Here is a 16294-nt window from a genome sequence, read left to right on the forward strand (position 1 = left end):
CGTAGCCGGCAGCGCTGTTAGCGCTCTGAGCACTATAGACTCTGGCACAGTGCCAGAGACAACAGCACTTGCGCAGGTGTCTGAAAAAATAGCACTGTGGAGATTGTTCCGGAGACCTGCACAAGCGCTGTAGACTCTGGCACTGTGTCAGTGTCTCCAGTGCTCAGAGCGCTAACAGCGCTGCCGGCTACAGAAGAGGAGGGGGCCCACACACAGAGGACACCAGAAAGGTAAGTATACAAAAAATGGGTGCAGTGTGTGCAGTGTGGGCTCCCTCTGGACCCAGGGCCCATATGCACTGCACACACTGCACCTATTATAGCTACGCAACTGGCTTTACCACATTTTTCCCTTTAGTACATCCCGGCCAAAGGGTGGGATGTACTAAAGGGAAAAATTAGGTAAACCCCCGTTTTGGGGGTTTTTACCGCATTTTCTTAAGTACTAAGCCCCGACCGCCGCATTTTTGCCACAAGGGGTATCGCCATATTTTGATGGTGATACCCTATAGAAGCCTATGGGCTTCTTAAAGCTGGCCGCCACAACCCGCCGCCTCCGCTGCCCCCTAATGCTGACACCAGCCCCCCTTCCCCTGGCATACCTCTGATAAGGCATCCTGGCCCCGGAAGTCAAACTCCTCCTCCCCTTAGCAACCCAGACGGAGGTCCTTCCGGCTGTAGGGGAGAGGAGGAGGCGCCGGGGACAGCCTGCTGCTGCTTCCCGGCAGGTGAGGAGTGGGAGAGCCCAGGGAGGTGACGGAGAACCCCCGCACACCACCTCACAGGTATCTTGGGTGGCCACCGTCACCGAATTGTCATGCTAGTCGCATATATTAGTACATATGCAATTAGCATCGCTGTGAGGGGCAGCAATGTATATTAATACATCCCGCCCTAAGCGCGGTATCCAATTAGGTGAGTTGAAACATTGGATGATATTTCACTAATGTTTTTTTACGGGGTATCCGATTAGATAGCCGCGGCTTAATGGGGCTAATAGGATAACCTTACATTGGGGCTAATAGGATAATATTACCTGCGGCAATGTACTATGGGTAATTGGATATCCCCCTTAGGATCTCCCAATAGTTCCTGAATATGTGAATCTGTAACAATGGGGGTCATTCCGAGTTGTTCGCTCGTTGCCGATTTTCACTATACTGCGATTAGTCGCTTACTGCGCATGCGCAAGGTTCGCAGAGCGCATGCGCTTAGTTATTTTACACAAAAGTTAGGTATTTTACTCACGACATAACTAAGCTTTTTCATCGTTCTGGTGATCGTAGTGTGATTGACAGGAAGTGGGTGTTTCTGGGTGGAAACTGGCCATTTTCTGGGAGTGTGCGAAAGAACGCTGGCGTTTCTGGGAAAAACGCGGGAGTGTCTGAAGAAACGGGGGAGTGTCTGGGCGAATGCTGGGTGTGTTTGTAACGTCAAACCAGGAACGAAACTGACTGAACTGATCGCAATGTAGGGGTAAGTCTCGAGCTACTCAGAAACTGCTAAGAAATTTCTATTCGCAATTCTGCTAATCTTTCGTTCGCAATTCTGCTATGCTAAGATACACTCCCAGAGGGCGGCTGCTTAGCGTGTGCAATGCTGCTAAAAGCAGCTAGCGAGCGAACAACTCGGAATGAGGGCCAATGTTAGGTGTTAGGCTCCTGCGCGCTCAGTGTTTATTTAAATAAAACTAATAATTTGTATAGCAAGAGTAAATCAAACTTTCTATATATAAAATGTAAGAATTTATATAAAAGACAATATAGAAGTGGAAAGTTATGATCAATGTAAAATGCAATCATACTTAGGGCCTAATTCTGCATGGATCACAGACATGCGGGGGGACGCCCAGCACAGGGCAAGTCCGCCCCACATGCCGGATCCAGCCCCGACCCCCACAAACATGTGAAAGCATCGCATGGCAGCGGTGCTGTCACATGCTTAGGGTAGCCCCCTGCCTATGCAGCCTACCTGCGAAGACAGGCGGCTACACACTAAGTTATGGGTCGCAGTGGCTGCGTGTGATGTCATGTAGCCATGCCGTCCCCTCCCACCCCACAAATGCCTCTGCCTGTCAATCACGTAGAGGCGTTCGCACAAGTGAGATGCTTTCACATGCAAGACGGCCAGGGCCGGTGCTAGGGTGTTCGGCGCCCTCCTGCAACCTATCAATTTTGCGCCTTTCTACAAATACAAATGTGACCGATCTCATCCTCAGAGCTGTAACTAGACATTTAGGTGCCCCCCCCCTCAAGATCCATCAATATACGGTCATAAAAAAATTACCTAAAGTATAGGGGCGTAAAATAATTATGATGCACAGTAGTCTCCATTATTCAAAATGACACCACACAATAGTACCACTTATATACATTACACCAGGTAGTGCCCTTTATATTCATTACGCCAGATACAGCCCCCTTTTACATATTGCACCAGGTAGAGCCAGTCACACATTATTCCAGGTAGAGTTCCCTTTTACACTGAGCCAGGTAGAGTTCCCTTTTACACATGCCACTTCACATTACACAGCGCATTAGTGTCCATTAGTCACATTACACCGCACAATAATGTCCGTTAGTCACATTACACCGCACAGTAGTGTCCGTTAGTCACATTACACCGCACAGTAGTGTCCGTTAGTCACATTACACCGCACAATAATGTCCGTTAGTCACATTACACCTCACAGTAGTGTCCGTTAGTCACATTACACCGCACAGCAGTGTCCATTAGTCACATTACACCGCACAATAATGTCCGTTAGTCACATTACACCGCACAGTAGTGTCCGTTAGTCACATTACACCGCACAGTAGTGTCCGTTAGTCACATTACACCGCACAGTAGTGTCCGTTAGTCACATTACACCGCACAGTAGTGTCCGTCAGTCACATTACACCGCACAGTAGTGGTCGTTAGTCACATTACACCGCACAGTAGTGTCCGTTAGTCACATTACACCGCACAGTAGTGTCCGTCAGTCACATTACACTGCACAGTAGTGTCCGTCAGTCACATTACACCGCACAGTAGTGTCCGTCAGTCACATTACACCGCACAGTAGTGTCCGTTAGTCACATTACACCGCACAGTAGTGTCCGTTAGTCACATTACACCGCACAGTAGTGTCCGTTAGTCACATTACACCGCACAGTAGTGTCCGTTAGTCACATTACACCGCACAGTAGTGTCCGCTAGTCACATTACACCGCACAGTAGTGTCCGTTAGTCACATTACACTGCACAGTAGTGTCCGTTAGTCACATTACACTGCACAGTAGTGTCCGTTAGTCACATTACACTGCACAGTAGTGTCCGGCTGGGCGGTCTTGAGCATGTGCAGAGGTGAACGCAGATCGCTGCGCAGCGATCTGCGTTCATCTCTGAATGACCCCCTATGTCAGGTACAGCCTTCATTCCCTCCACAGTGCGGCCCCGGTACCTGCAGGAGGTCCCGGCTCGGGCGCTGCTCCTCCTCTCCCTTCTTCTCCGGTTTCTCGCAGGCTCCGTTACTCCGCTGGCTCTGTAGGATGTTGTCTGTGACCCAGAGAGGGGGCGGGAGCGGGTGCTAATTACCCGAGCCTGGGACTGATGGAAGGGGCCCGGGGGGGCCCTGGTCCCCTGCACTCCCAACCCCCTCCCACCTTACTGGGCAGCAGCAGCAGCTCTCATCTTGGCAGCACAGCACATGCTGCAGTGTGCTCTGCTGCAGTGGGGCTGAGAGGCTACTGCTAATGTTATTGTTCCTGTATGGGTGGATGGGGGTATTGTGATCACAGTGATCACAGTCCCCCCTTGAATTGACCCTGGCTGAAGGGCTCAGGGGCTGAGTGCTGGGGTCTCAGGGAGCAGAGACTACACCTACCCTGCTCTGAACAGCAAACACTTTAAAAAAAAAAACGATTTTGTTTTCATAAAGGGGCGTGGCCACCCCCCCCCCCCCCGCGATTAAGCCACGCCCCCAACCCTCTAGGCAGCTGGGGCCGGGATGGCAGCGGCGCTGTGTGTAGGCTGTGGGTGGCCACACACTGCGTGCACACTTTCTGGGGAGGAGGAGGGGGGGAGCCGCGCTGCAAGCTGCCAGCTCCGCTTCCTGTCATCCAGGGTGACAGGTGCAGCGGCACCTGGCAGCAGCAAGGGATGCAGAGCAGGGAGAGGCTGAGCGCCTCTTCAGTTTGGCGCCTCCCTGCACTGCATCCCTTTGCTGAGCGGCTAGCGCCGGCTCTGAAGGCGGCTGCTGTGCGTGCACACACTTCATAGGGCTTCAGCATGCGAACCATGCAAGGGCCTAATTCTGTATGGATGGTAGAGGTAAGAAAAAATGAACATCTCCGATACAATACTTTAACATGCAACGCCCAGCATGGGGCAAGTCCGCCCAGTATGCCGGATCCAACCCCCGTAAACCTGCGAAAGCATCGCACAGTGGCAATGCTTTCACATGCTTGGGGTAGCTCTCTGCATATGCAGCCTACCTGCAAAGGCAGACGGACACCCTCCATGTTTCGGGTCACAGCATCTGCGTATGATGTCACGCAGCCACCGCGGCCCACCCCACAAATGGTCCGGACATGCCTGCATTGTCCGGACCGAGCTCCCCAATGCCGAGTCGACGCTGCCGTGACGCCCCCTCCCACACCGCTAATGCCGTCACATCTCACAGTGTGCACACGCGCAGCGTGGCTGCTGCGTGTGTGCACACTTCAAAAGGACCCAGCATGCAGCTGCTGCACAGTCCAATATAAAAGACTTTAAAAAGTATGTATATACTCCCTTGATTGATAGCAATTAGCAACAAAAAGTCAAAAACGTTACTAAATTTATGTGAAAAAGGTGTTTTCATACCTTTCTCACATTCTCTTGGTTTCACTTAAATATATTAAGGGACTTTTGGAACAGTTTTGGTGAAAAACTGCTCCAAGCCCTTTAATACCTTTTTTTTTTTTTAGTAACCAGATTGCATTTCCCATACTTATAAAGGGAATTGCGATCTGACCGAATTTACCTAAAAAAACCCAAACATCTAGAAATATACCAGCTTCAGCTGGTGTAATCACAGGGCTCGCTGCGGAACCCCTACCCCTGCACATGCATAAAAATTTTGATATATCCAAGCCATGCAATCATTAATTGCATTGTGATTGAATTGGGTTGATTTTATCAACTCACATCCGCATCCTGAGATGTGGATGGTGAAAAATCGGCCCCATAATGTGGACAATCATAGGCTGAAAAGCAAGTCATACACAGCAGTAGAGAGATGTGGAGCCGCAGGTGGTAAAGAGCTGGGTGTGTTCCAGAAAGAGCTTGATGCTCAAAACGCATCAGCGTACAGCGCACATGGAGGAACTTTTTTACCACTAAGGAACTTCTGCACGGTTACAAGCCTTGGAGCCCTGCAGGGTGTGTATCCAGAACACACCCTGCTTTATACCACCTGCGACTCCACATGTCACTGCCAGGTATGGGTTGGGAGTGAAATGCCAGCAGTCATAATAAAGACCACAGTGTCCCAATGTTAAGAATGCTGGAAGAGGAAGGTAAGTATACTTACCTTCCCCCAATGGTCCCCTGACCTTAACCCTTCCTTCCAGCAGGATAATCCTAATCCCCTCCGGCAGCCTAACCACTCCCCGGTGGTGACTACACATAACCACCTTCCCCCACAGTATAAACCTATCCCTCTGCCCTGCAGCCTAACATTAACCCTCCCCCCCAGCCCAAACCTAACCTCCCCCCCAGCCCAAACCTAACCTCCCCCCACGCGCCTTACCTATCAGATGCTCGCTCGGGATCCTGGCAGTCGGAAATCCAGCACCGGGCATGTGACCCTATTTGGGATGCTGGTGTCAGCATTCCGAGTAGTGTTGGGAGTCCAGCATTGGTATTTAGACAGCTGGGATCCCAACTGCCGGGATCCTGACAGGATCACGAAGGGTATGACTTTCAGCATATGATTGTTCACATTATATGACTTTTTTTTGCTGATTGCTACCAATCAAGGGATTGCCGTATCATTGAGTAGGGATCGGTAGGATATACAGCCGCCCAGGATGCTGAACGTCAGGATCCCGACATCAGCATCCCGAGCAGTAGAATGCCGGCAGGGGGCTGCGCTCACCACTCTGCGGGCTCGGTGGTAAGCTATGCTCACCACAGGTTCTATTCTCCCTCTATGGGTATCGTGGACACCCACAGAATGTGAATCACCTACCTCGCCGGTATACCGGTAGCAGTATGGTGCCCCTGTCGGGATCCCGGCATTGGTATTCTGACAGCCGGGATCACATTCCATTGAGCATATACATACTTTGTAAAGTCTTCCATATTGGCGTAATAAGTCTGATTGCAATTTAATTTGACCATATTGCTTTCCACTTGTATATCGTCTTTTGTTACATTTTGTTGCATTTTGTTCTTACATTATATATATATATATATATATATATATATATATATATATATATATAAAACGAGTTTTATGGTAAGGACTTACCTTTGTTAAAACTCTTTCTGCAAGGTACACTGGGCTCCACAAGGAATAGACATAGGGATGTAGAATAGGATCTTGATCCGAGGCACCAACAGGCTGAAAAGCTTTGACTGTTCCCAGAATGCACAGGAGCTCAGTTTTTAGTTAACCAGCCCAATGCAGTAGCAGGAAAAGAGACGACAACAGTTAGTAGCCACATCCACCACACTCTCACGACAGGAGAAGTGTCAGCGGTTAATGCCATACCAACCCAAAGAAGCTAAGTGCGTCAGGGTGGGTGCCTTGTGGAGCCCAGTGTACCTCGCAGAAAGAGTTTTAACAAAGGTAAGTTCTTACCATAAAACTCATTTTCTGATGCGGGGTACACTGGGCTCCACAAGGAATAGACATAGGGGATGTCCTAAAGCAGTTCCTTATGGGAGGGGATGCACTGTAGCCAGGGCCGGCGCTACCACTAGGCAGCTTTAGCCAGCTGCCTATGAGCGCCGGCCACTGGAGGGCGGCACAACACACTGATGAGAAAATGCTTTCTCTACAATCCTGTCGCCCTCCACCTCCATGATAGCACCTTACATATTCACTTGAGAACTCAGGCATGTTGCCTGCACCCCAACAAACACAACCCACGGGGCCCGGCACTTTTATTTTCCCTTTGCAGCCACATGCTGCAGTGTTCTCATACAGAGGCCGAGCAACTACATCCCAATGCTTTGCTGAGCTTGCTTCCAGTTCCTGCATGGACAGGAACAGGAAGTCACTTGGTGATGTGACTGCAGTGGAGGAGCCTTCAGACGTGAGGAGCAGCAGCCCAGCAGCCATCCATACCATACGGGGGAGCACAGGCTCAGGTACAGTCTGCTGACGAATACAAGAGGGAAAGTGGTAATTTTACTTTGTGCTTGGGAGGGGGGGGGGTGGTATATTAGTGTGTGCTGGGGAGGGGGTGGTATATTAGTGTGTGCTGGGGAGGGGGGGTAAATTAGTGTGTGCAGGGGAGGGGCGTATATTAATGTGTGCTGGGAAGGGGGGGTGGTATATTAGTGTGTGCTGGGGAGGGGGGGGTGGTATATTAGTTTGTGCTGGGGAGGGGGGGTATATTAGTGTGTGCTGGGGAGTGGGGGTGGTATATTAGTGTGTGCTGGGAAGGGGGGTATATTAGTGTGTGCTGGGAGGGGGGGGGTATATTAGTGTGTGCTGGGGAGGGGTGGTGGTATATTAGTGTGTGCTGGGGAGGGGGGTATATTAGTGTGTGCTGGGGAGGGGGGTATATTAATGTGTGCTGGGGAGGGGTGGTGGTATATTAGTGTGTGCTGGGGAGGGGGGGGGGTGGTATATTAGTGTGTGCTGGGGAGGGGGGGTGGTATATTAGTGTGTGCTGGGGAGGGGGGGTATATTAGTGTGTGCTGGGGAGGGGGTGGTGGTATATTAGTGTGTGCTGGGGAGGGGGGTGGTATATTAGTGTGTGCAGGGGAGGGGGGGTGGTATATTAGTGTGTGCTGGGGATGGGTGGACGGTATATTAGTGTGTGCAGGGGAGGGGTGGACGGTATATTAGTGTGTGCTGGGGAGGGGTGGTATATTATTGTGTGCAGGGGAGGGGGGTTGTATATTAGTGTGTGTAGGGGAGGGGTGGACGGTATATTAGTGTGTGCTGGGGAGGGGTGGTATAATATTGTGTGCAGGGGAGGGGGGTTGTATATTAGTGTGTGTAGGGGAGGGGTGGACGGTATATTAGTGTGTGCAGGGGAGGGGTGAACGGTATATTAATGTGTGCTGGGGAGGGTGGGGGGGAGTATATTAAAAACTTGTGTCGGGGAGTGGCATATTAATGTGTTTTTGTTTTTTAATTAATGCAGTTTCCCACTACCTATCACCCACTGCCTCTCCCCGCCCGTCACCTCTCTCCTGACACCCTCTCGCTATCACTCACTGACTCTTATACCGCTTTTAGACCAACAGCGCGGGTCACAGCTGGGAGACTGACACGGGTGCTACCCGGCTGCGCCCCGCGTCAGCCTCCTTTCCCACTGCACTCACCAACCCGGCATATTGCCGTGTTGTTGGTGACGTTGCTGGTGACGTGGCGGGGGTGGCGCTTTGAGATCACATGATCTCAAAGCGCCGCCCGCGCATTCACTAAACGGGAAGCCGGGTCGATGTGACCCGGCTCCCGTTTACACTGCACAGTTTGCCGGGGTTCAACCCTGCAAAACACCAGAGTTGGAATACCGGGTCACTCGACCCGGATTATTCCATCTCGAACCTTTTACACCAGCCAGCAACACGGGTTATGCACCTTCATGTGCAATAACTAGAGATGAGCGGGTTCGGTTTCTCTGAATCCGAACCCGCACGAACTTCATGTTTTTTTTCACGGGTCCGAGCGACTCGGATCTTCCCGCCTTGCTCGGTTAACCCGAGCGCGCCCGAACGTCATCATGACGCTGTCGGATTCTCGCGAGGCTCGGATTCTATCGCGAGACTCGGATTCTATATAAGGAGCCGCGCGTCGCCGCCATTTTCACACGTGCATTGAGATTGATAGGGAGAGGACGTGGCTGGCGTCCTCTCCGTTTAGAATAGATTAGAGAGACACTTGATTTACTAATTTTGGGGAGCATTAGGAGTACTCAGTACAGTGCAGAGTTTTGCTGATAGTGACCACCAGTTTTATTTATAATCCGTTCTCTGCCTGAAAAAAGCGATACACAGCACACAGTGACTCAGTCACATACCATATCTGTGTGCACTGCTCAGGCTCAGGCCAGTGTGCTGCATCATCTATTATCTATATATAATATTATATATATCTGATTATCTGTCTGACTGCTCAGCTCACACAGCTTATAATTGTGGGGGAGACTGGGGAGCACTACTGCAGTGCCAGTTATAGGTTATAGCAGGAGCCAGGAGTACATAATATATTATATAGTGAGTGACCACCAGACACACAGTGCAGTTTATTTAATATATCCGTTCTCTGCCTGAAAAAAGCGATACACACAGTGACTCAGTCACATACCATATCTGTGTGCACTGCTCAGGCTCAGGCCAGTGTGCTGCATCATCTATATATATTATATATCTGTCTGACTGCTCAGCTCACACAGCTTATAATTGTGGGGGAGACTGGGGAGCACTACTGCAGTGCCAGTTATAGGTTATAGCAGGAGCCAGGAGTACATAATATTATATTAAAACAGTGCACACTTTTGCTGCAGGAGTGCCACTGCCAGTGTGACTAGTGACCAGTGACCTGACCACCAGTATATATAATATTAGTAGTATACTATCTCTTTATCAACCAGTCTATATTAGCAGCAGACACAGTACAGTGCGGTAGTTCACGGCTGTGGCTACCTCTGTGTCGGCACTCGGCAGCCCGTCCATAATTGTATATACCACCTAACCGTGGTTTTTTTTTCTTTCTTTATACATACATACTAGTTACGAGTATACTATCTCTTTATCAATCAGTCTATATTAGCAGCAGACACAGTACAGTGCGGTAGTTCACGGCTGTGGCTACCTCTGTGTCGGCACTCGGCAGCCCGTCCATAATTGTATATACCACCTAACCGTGGTTTTTTTTTCTTTCTTTATACATACATACTAGTTACGAGTATACTATCTCTTTATCAACCAGTCTATATATTAGCAGCAGACACAGTACAGTGCGGTAGTTCACGGCTGTGGCTACCTCTGTGTCGGCACTCGGCAGCCCGTCCATAATTGTATATACCACCTAACCGTGGTTTTTTTTTCTTTCTTTATACATACATACTAGTTACGAGTATACTATCTCTTTATCAACCAGTCTATATATTAGCAGCAGACACAGTACAGTGCGGTAGTTCACGGCTGTGGCTACCTCTGTGTCGGCACTCGGCAGCCCGTCCATAATTGTATATACCACCTAACCGTGGTTTTTTTTTCTTTCTTTATACATACATACTAGTTACGAGTATACTATCTCTTTATCAACCAGTCTATATTAGCAGCAGACACAGTACAGTGCGGTAGTTCACGGCTGTGGCTACCTCTGTGTCGGCACTCGGCAGCCCGTCCATAATTGTATATACCACCTAACCGTGGTTTTTTTTTCTTTCTTTATACATACATACTAGTTACGAGTATACTATCTCTTTATCAACCAGTCTATATATTAGCAGCAGACACAGTACAGTGCGGTAGTTCACGGCTGTGGCTACCTCTGTGTCGGCACTCGGCAGCCCGTCCATAATTGTATACTAGTATCCAATCCATCCATCTCCATTGTTTACCTGAGGTGCCTTTTAGTTGTGCCTATTAAAATATGGAGAACAAAAAAGTTGAGGTTCCAAAATTAGGGAAAGATCAAGATCCACTTCCACCTCGTGCTGAAGCTGCTGCCACTAGTCATGGCTGAGACGATGAAATGCCAGCAACGTCGTCTGCCAAGGCCGATGCCCAATGGCATAGTACAGAGCATGTCAAAACCAAAACACCAAATATCAGTAAAAAAAGGACTCCAAAACCTAAAATAAAATTGTCGGAGGAGAAGCGTAAACTTGCCAATATGCCATTTACCACACGGAGTGGCAAGGAACGGCTGAGGCCCTGGCCTATGTTCATGGCTAGTGGTTCAGCTTCACATGAGGATGGAAGCACTCAGCCTCTCGCTAGAAAACTGAAAAGACTCAAGCTGGCAAAAGCACCGCAAAGAACTGTGCGTTCTTTGAAATCCCAAATCCACAAGGAGAGTCCAATTGTGTCGGTTGCGATGCCTGACCTTCCCAACACTGGACGTGAAGAGCATGCGCCTTCCACCATTTGCACGCCCCCTGCAAGTGCTGGAAGGAGCACCCGCAGTCCAGTTCCTGATAGTCAGATTGAAGATGTCAGTGTTGAAGTACACCAGGATGAGGAGGATATGGGTGTTGCTGGCGCTGGGGAGGAAATTGACCAGGAGGATTCTGATGGTGAGGTGGTTTATTTAAGTCAGGCACCCGGGGAGACACCTGTTGTCCGTGGGAGGAATATGGCCGTTGACATGCCAGGTGAAAATACCAAAAAAATCAGCTCTTCGGTGTGGAGGTATTTCACCAGAAATGCGGACAACAGGTGTCAAGCCGTGTGTTCCCTTTGTCAAGCTGTAATAAGTAGGGGTAAGGACGTTAACCACCTCGGAACATCCTCCCTTATACGTCACCTGCAGCGCATTCATAATAAGTCAGTGACAAGTTCAAAAACTTTGGGTGACAGCGGAAGCAGTCCACTGACCAGTAAATCCCTTCCTCTTGTAACCAAGCTCACGCAAACCACCCCACCAACTCCCTCAGTGTCAATTTCCTCCTTCCCCAGGAATGCCAATAGTCCTGCAGGCCATGTCACTGGCAATTCTGACGAGTCCTCTCCTGCCTGGGATTCCTCCGATGCATCCTTGCGTGTAACGCCTACTGCTGCTGGCGCTGCTGTTGTTGCCGCTGGGAGTCGATGGTCATCCCAGAGGGGAAGTCGTAAGCCCACTTGTACTACTTCCAGTAAGCAATTGACTGTTCAACAGTCCTTTGCGAGGAAGATGAAATATCACAGCAGTCATCCTACTGCAAAGCGGATAACTGAGTCCTTGACAACTATGTTGGTGTTAGACGTGCGTCCGGTATCCGCCGTTAGTTCACAGGGAACTAGACAATTTATTGAGGCAGTGTGCCCCCGTTACCAAATACCATCTAGGTTCCACTTCTCTAGGCAGGCGATACCGAGAATGTACACGGACGTCAGAAAAAGACTCACCAGTGTCCTAAAAAATGCAGTTGTACCCAATGTCCACTTAACCACGGACATGTGGACAAGTGGAGCAGGGCAGGGTCAGGACTATATGACTGTGACAGCCCACTGGGTAGATGTATGGACTCCCGCCGCAAGAACAGCAGCGGCGGCACCAGTAGCAGCATCTCGCAAACGCCAACTCTTTCCTAGGCAGGCTACGCTTTGTATCACCGCTTTCCAGAATACGCACACAGCTGAAAACCTCTTACGGCAACTGAGGAAGATCATCGCGGAATGGCTTACCCCAATTGGACTCTCCTGTGGATTTGTGGCATCGGACAACGCCAGCAATATTGTGTGTGCATTAAATATGGGCAAATTCCAGCACGTCCCATGTTTTGCACATACCTTGAATTTGGTGGTGCAGAATTTTTTAAAAAACGACAGGGGTGTGCAAGAGATGCTGTCGGTGGCCAGAAAAATTGCGGGACACTTTCGGCGTACAGGCACCACGTACAGAAGACTGGAGCACCACCAAAAACTACTGAACCTGCCCTGCCATCATCTGAAGCAAGAAGTGGTAACGAGGTGGAATTCAACCCTCTATATGCTTCAGAGGTTGGAGGAGCAGCAAAAGGCCATTCAAGCCTATACAATTGAGCACGATATAGTAGGTGGAATGCACCTGTCTCAAGTGCAGTGGAGAATGATTTCAACGTTGTGCAAGGTTCTGATGCCCTTTGAACTTGCCACACGTGAAGTCAGTTCAGACACTGCCAGCCTGAGTCAGGTCATTCCCCTCATCAGGCTTTTGCAGAAGAAGCTGGAGGCATTGAAGAAGGAGCTAAAAGGGAGCGATTCCGCTAGGCATGTGGGACTTGTGGATGCAGCCCTTAATTCGCTTAACAAGGATTCACGGGTGGTCAATCTGTTGAAATCAGAGCACTACATTTTGGCCACCGTGCTCGATCCTAGATTTAAAGCCTACCTTGGATCTCTCTTTCCGGCAGACACAGGTCTGCTGGGGTTGAAAGACCTGCTGGTGACAAAATTGTCAAGTCAAGCGGAACGCGACCTGTCAACATCTCCTCCTTCACATTCTCCCGCAACTGGGGGTGCGAGGAAAAGGCTCAGAATTCCGAGCCCACCCGCTGGCGGTGATGCAGGGCAGTCTGGAGCGACTGCTGATGCTGACATCTGGTCCGGACTGAAGGACCTGACAACGATTACGGACATGTCGTCTACTGTCACTGCATATGATTCTCTCAACATTGATAGAATGGTGGAGGATTATATGAGTGACCGCATCCAAGTAGGCACGTCACACAGTCCGTACTTATACTGGCAGGAAAAAGAGGCAATTTGGAGGCCCTTGCACAAACTGGCTTTATTCTACCTAAGTTGCCCTCCCACAAGTGTGTACTCCGAAAGAGTGTTTAGTGCCGCCGCTCACCTTGTCAGCAATCGGCGTACGAGGTTACATCCAGAAAATGTGGAGAAGATGATGTTCATTAAAATGAATTATAATCAATTCCTCCGCGGAGACATTGACCAGCAGCAATTGCCTCCACAAAGTACACAGGGAGCTGAGATGGTGGATTCCAGTGGGGACGAATTGATAATCTGTGAGGAGGGGGATGTACACGGTGATATATCGGAGGGTGAAGATGAGGTGGACATCTTGCCTCTGTAGAGCCAGTTTGTGCAAGGAGAGATTAATTGCTTCTTTTTTGGGGGGGGTCCAAACCAACCCGTCATATCAGTCACAGTCGTGTGGCAGACCCTGTCACTGAAATGATGGGTTGGTTAAAGTGTGCATGTCCTGTTTTGTTTATACAACATAAGGGTGGGTGGGAGGGCCCAAGGACAATTCCATCTTGCACCTCTTTTTTCTTTTCTTTTTCTTTGCATCATGTGCTGATTGGGGAGGGTTTTTTGGAAGGGACATCCTGCGTGACACTGCAGTGCCACTCCTAGATGGGCCCGGTGTTTGTGTCGGCCACTAGGGTCGCTAATCTTACTCACACAGTCAGCTACCTCATTGCGCCTCTTTTTTTCTTTGCGTCATGTGCTGTTTGGGGAGGGTTTTTTGGAAGGGACATCCTGCGTGACACTGCAGTGCCACTCCTAGATGGGCCCGGTGTTTGTGTCGGCCACTAGGGTCGCTAATCTTACTCACACAGCTACCTCATTGCGCCTCTTTTTTTCTTTGCGTCATGTGCTGTTTGGGGAGGGTTTTTTGGAAGGGACATCCTGCGTGACACTGCAGTGCCACTCCTAGATGGGCCCGGTGTTTGTGTCGGCCACTAGGGTCGCTAATCTTACTCACACAGCTACCTCATTGCGCCTCTTTTTTTCTTTGCGTCATGTGCTGTTTGGGGAGGGTTTTTTGGAAGGGACATCCTGCGTGACACTGCAGTGCCACTCCTAGATGTGCCCGGTGTTTGTGTCGGCCACTAGGGTCGCTAATCTTACTCACACAGCTACCTCATTGCGCCTCTTTTTTTCTTTGCGTCATGTGCTGTTTGGGGAGGGTTTTTTGGAAGGGACATCCTGCGTGACACTGCAGTGCCACTCCTAGATGGGCCCGGTGTTTGTGTCGGCCACTAGGGTCGCTAATCTTACTCACACAGCTACCTCATTGCGCCTCTTTTTTTCTTTGCGTCATGTGCTGTTTGGGGAGGGTTTTTTGGAAGGGACATCCTGCGTGACACTGCAGTGCCACTCCTAGATGGGCCCGGTGTTTGTGTCGGCCACTAGGGTCGCTAATCTTACTCACACAGCTACCTCATTGCGCCTCTTTTTTTCTTTGCGTCATGTGCTGTTTGGGGAGGGTTTTTTGGAAGGGACATCCTGCGTGACACTGCAGTGCCACTCCTAGATGGGCCCGGTGTTTGTGTCGGCCACTAGGGTCGCTAATCTTACTCACACAGCTACCTCATTGCGCCTCTTTTTTTCTTTGCGTCATGTGCTGTTTGGGGAGGGTTTTTTGGAAGGGACATCCTGCGTGACACTGCAGTGCCACTCCTAGATGGGCCCGGTGTTTGTGTCGGCCACTAGGGTCGCTAATCTTACTCACACAGCTACCTCATTGCGCCTCTTTTTTTCTTTGCGTCATGTGCTGTTTGGGGAGGGTTTTTTGGAAGGGACATCCTGCGTGACACTGCAGTGCCACTCCTAGATGGGCCCGGTGTTTGTGTCGGCCACTAGGGTCGCTAATCTTACTCACACAGCTACCTCATTGCGCCTCTTTTTTTCTTTGCGTCATGTGCTGTTTGGGGAGGGTTTTTTGGAAGGGACATCCTGCGTGACACTGCAGTGCCACTCCTAGATGGGCCCGGTGTTTGTGTCGGCCACTAGGGTCGCTTATCTTACTCACACAGCGACCTCGGTGCAAATTTTAGGACTAAAAATAATATTGTGAGGTGTGAGGTATTCAGAATAGACTGAAAATGAGTGTAAATTATGGTTTTTGAGGTTAATAATACTTTGGGATCAAAATGACCCCCAAATTCTATGATTTAAGCTGTTTTTTAGTGTTTTTTGAAAAAAACACCCGAATCCAAAACACACCCGAATCCGACAAAAAAAATTCGGTGAGGTTTTGCCAAAACGCGTTCGAACCCAAAACACGGCCGCGGAACCGAACCCAAAACCAAAACACAAAACCCGAAAAATTTCAGGCGCTCATCTCTAGCAATAACCCGTGTTATATTACCCTCACCCCGTCACCTCTCTTCTGTTACACTCTTCCTGTTGGCAACTGATTCTCCCCATTTCCCCATTGCCTCTCTCACTTGTTACCCAGTGACTCTCACCCTCTCCATATCACCCAGTGACTCTCAACCTCTCCATGTCACCCTCTGTTTTCACCCTCTGCTTGTCACCTTCCTCCACTCACTGGTCACTGCCTCTCCCTAGCTTCACTCTCTGCCCTTCTCCCACTGCCTCTCCCTGCCGTTACCCTTTCCCCGTCCCCTCTCTCTCCTGTCACCCTCTCCCTGTCACCTACTGACTTTCCTGTCACCCACCGACTCTAACCCTCTCCT

The sequence above is a fragment of the Pseudophryne corroboree genome, chromosome 2 (assembly GCF_028390025.1).
Source record: "Pseudophryne corroboree isolate aPseCor3 chromosome 2, aPseCor3.hap2, whole genome shotgun sequence".
NCBI lineage: Eukaryota > Metazoa > Chordata > Amphibia > Anura > Myobatrachidae > Pseudophryne > Pseudophryne corroboree.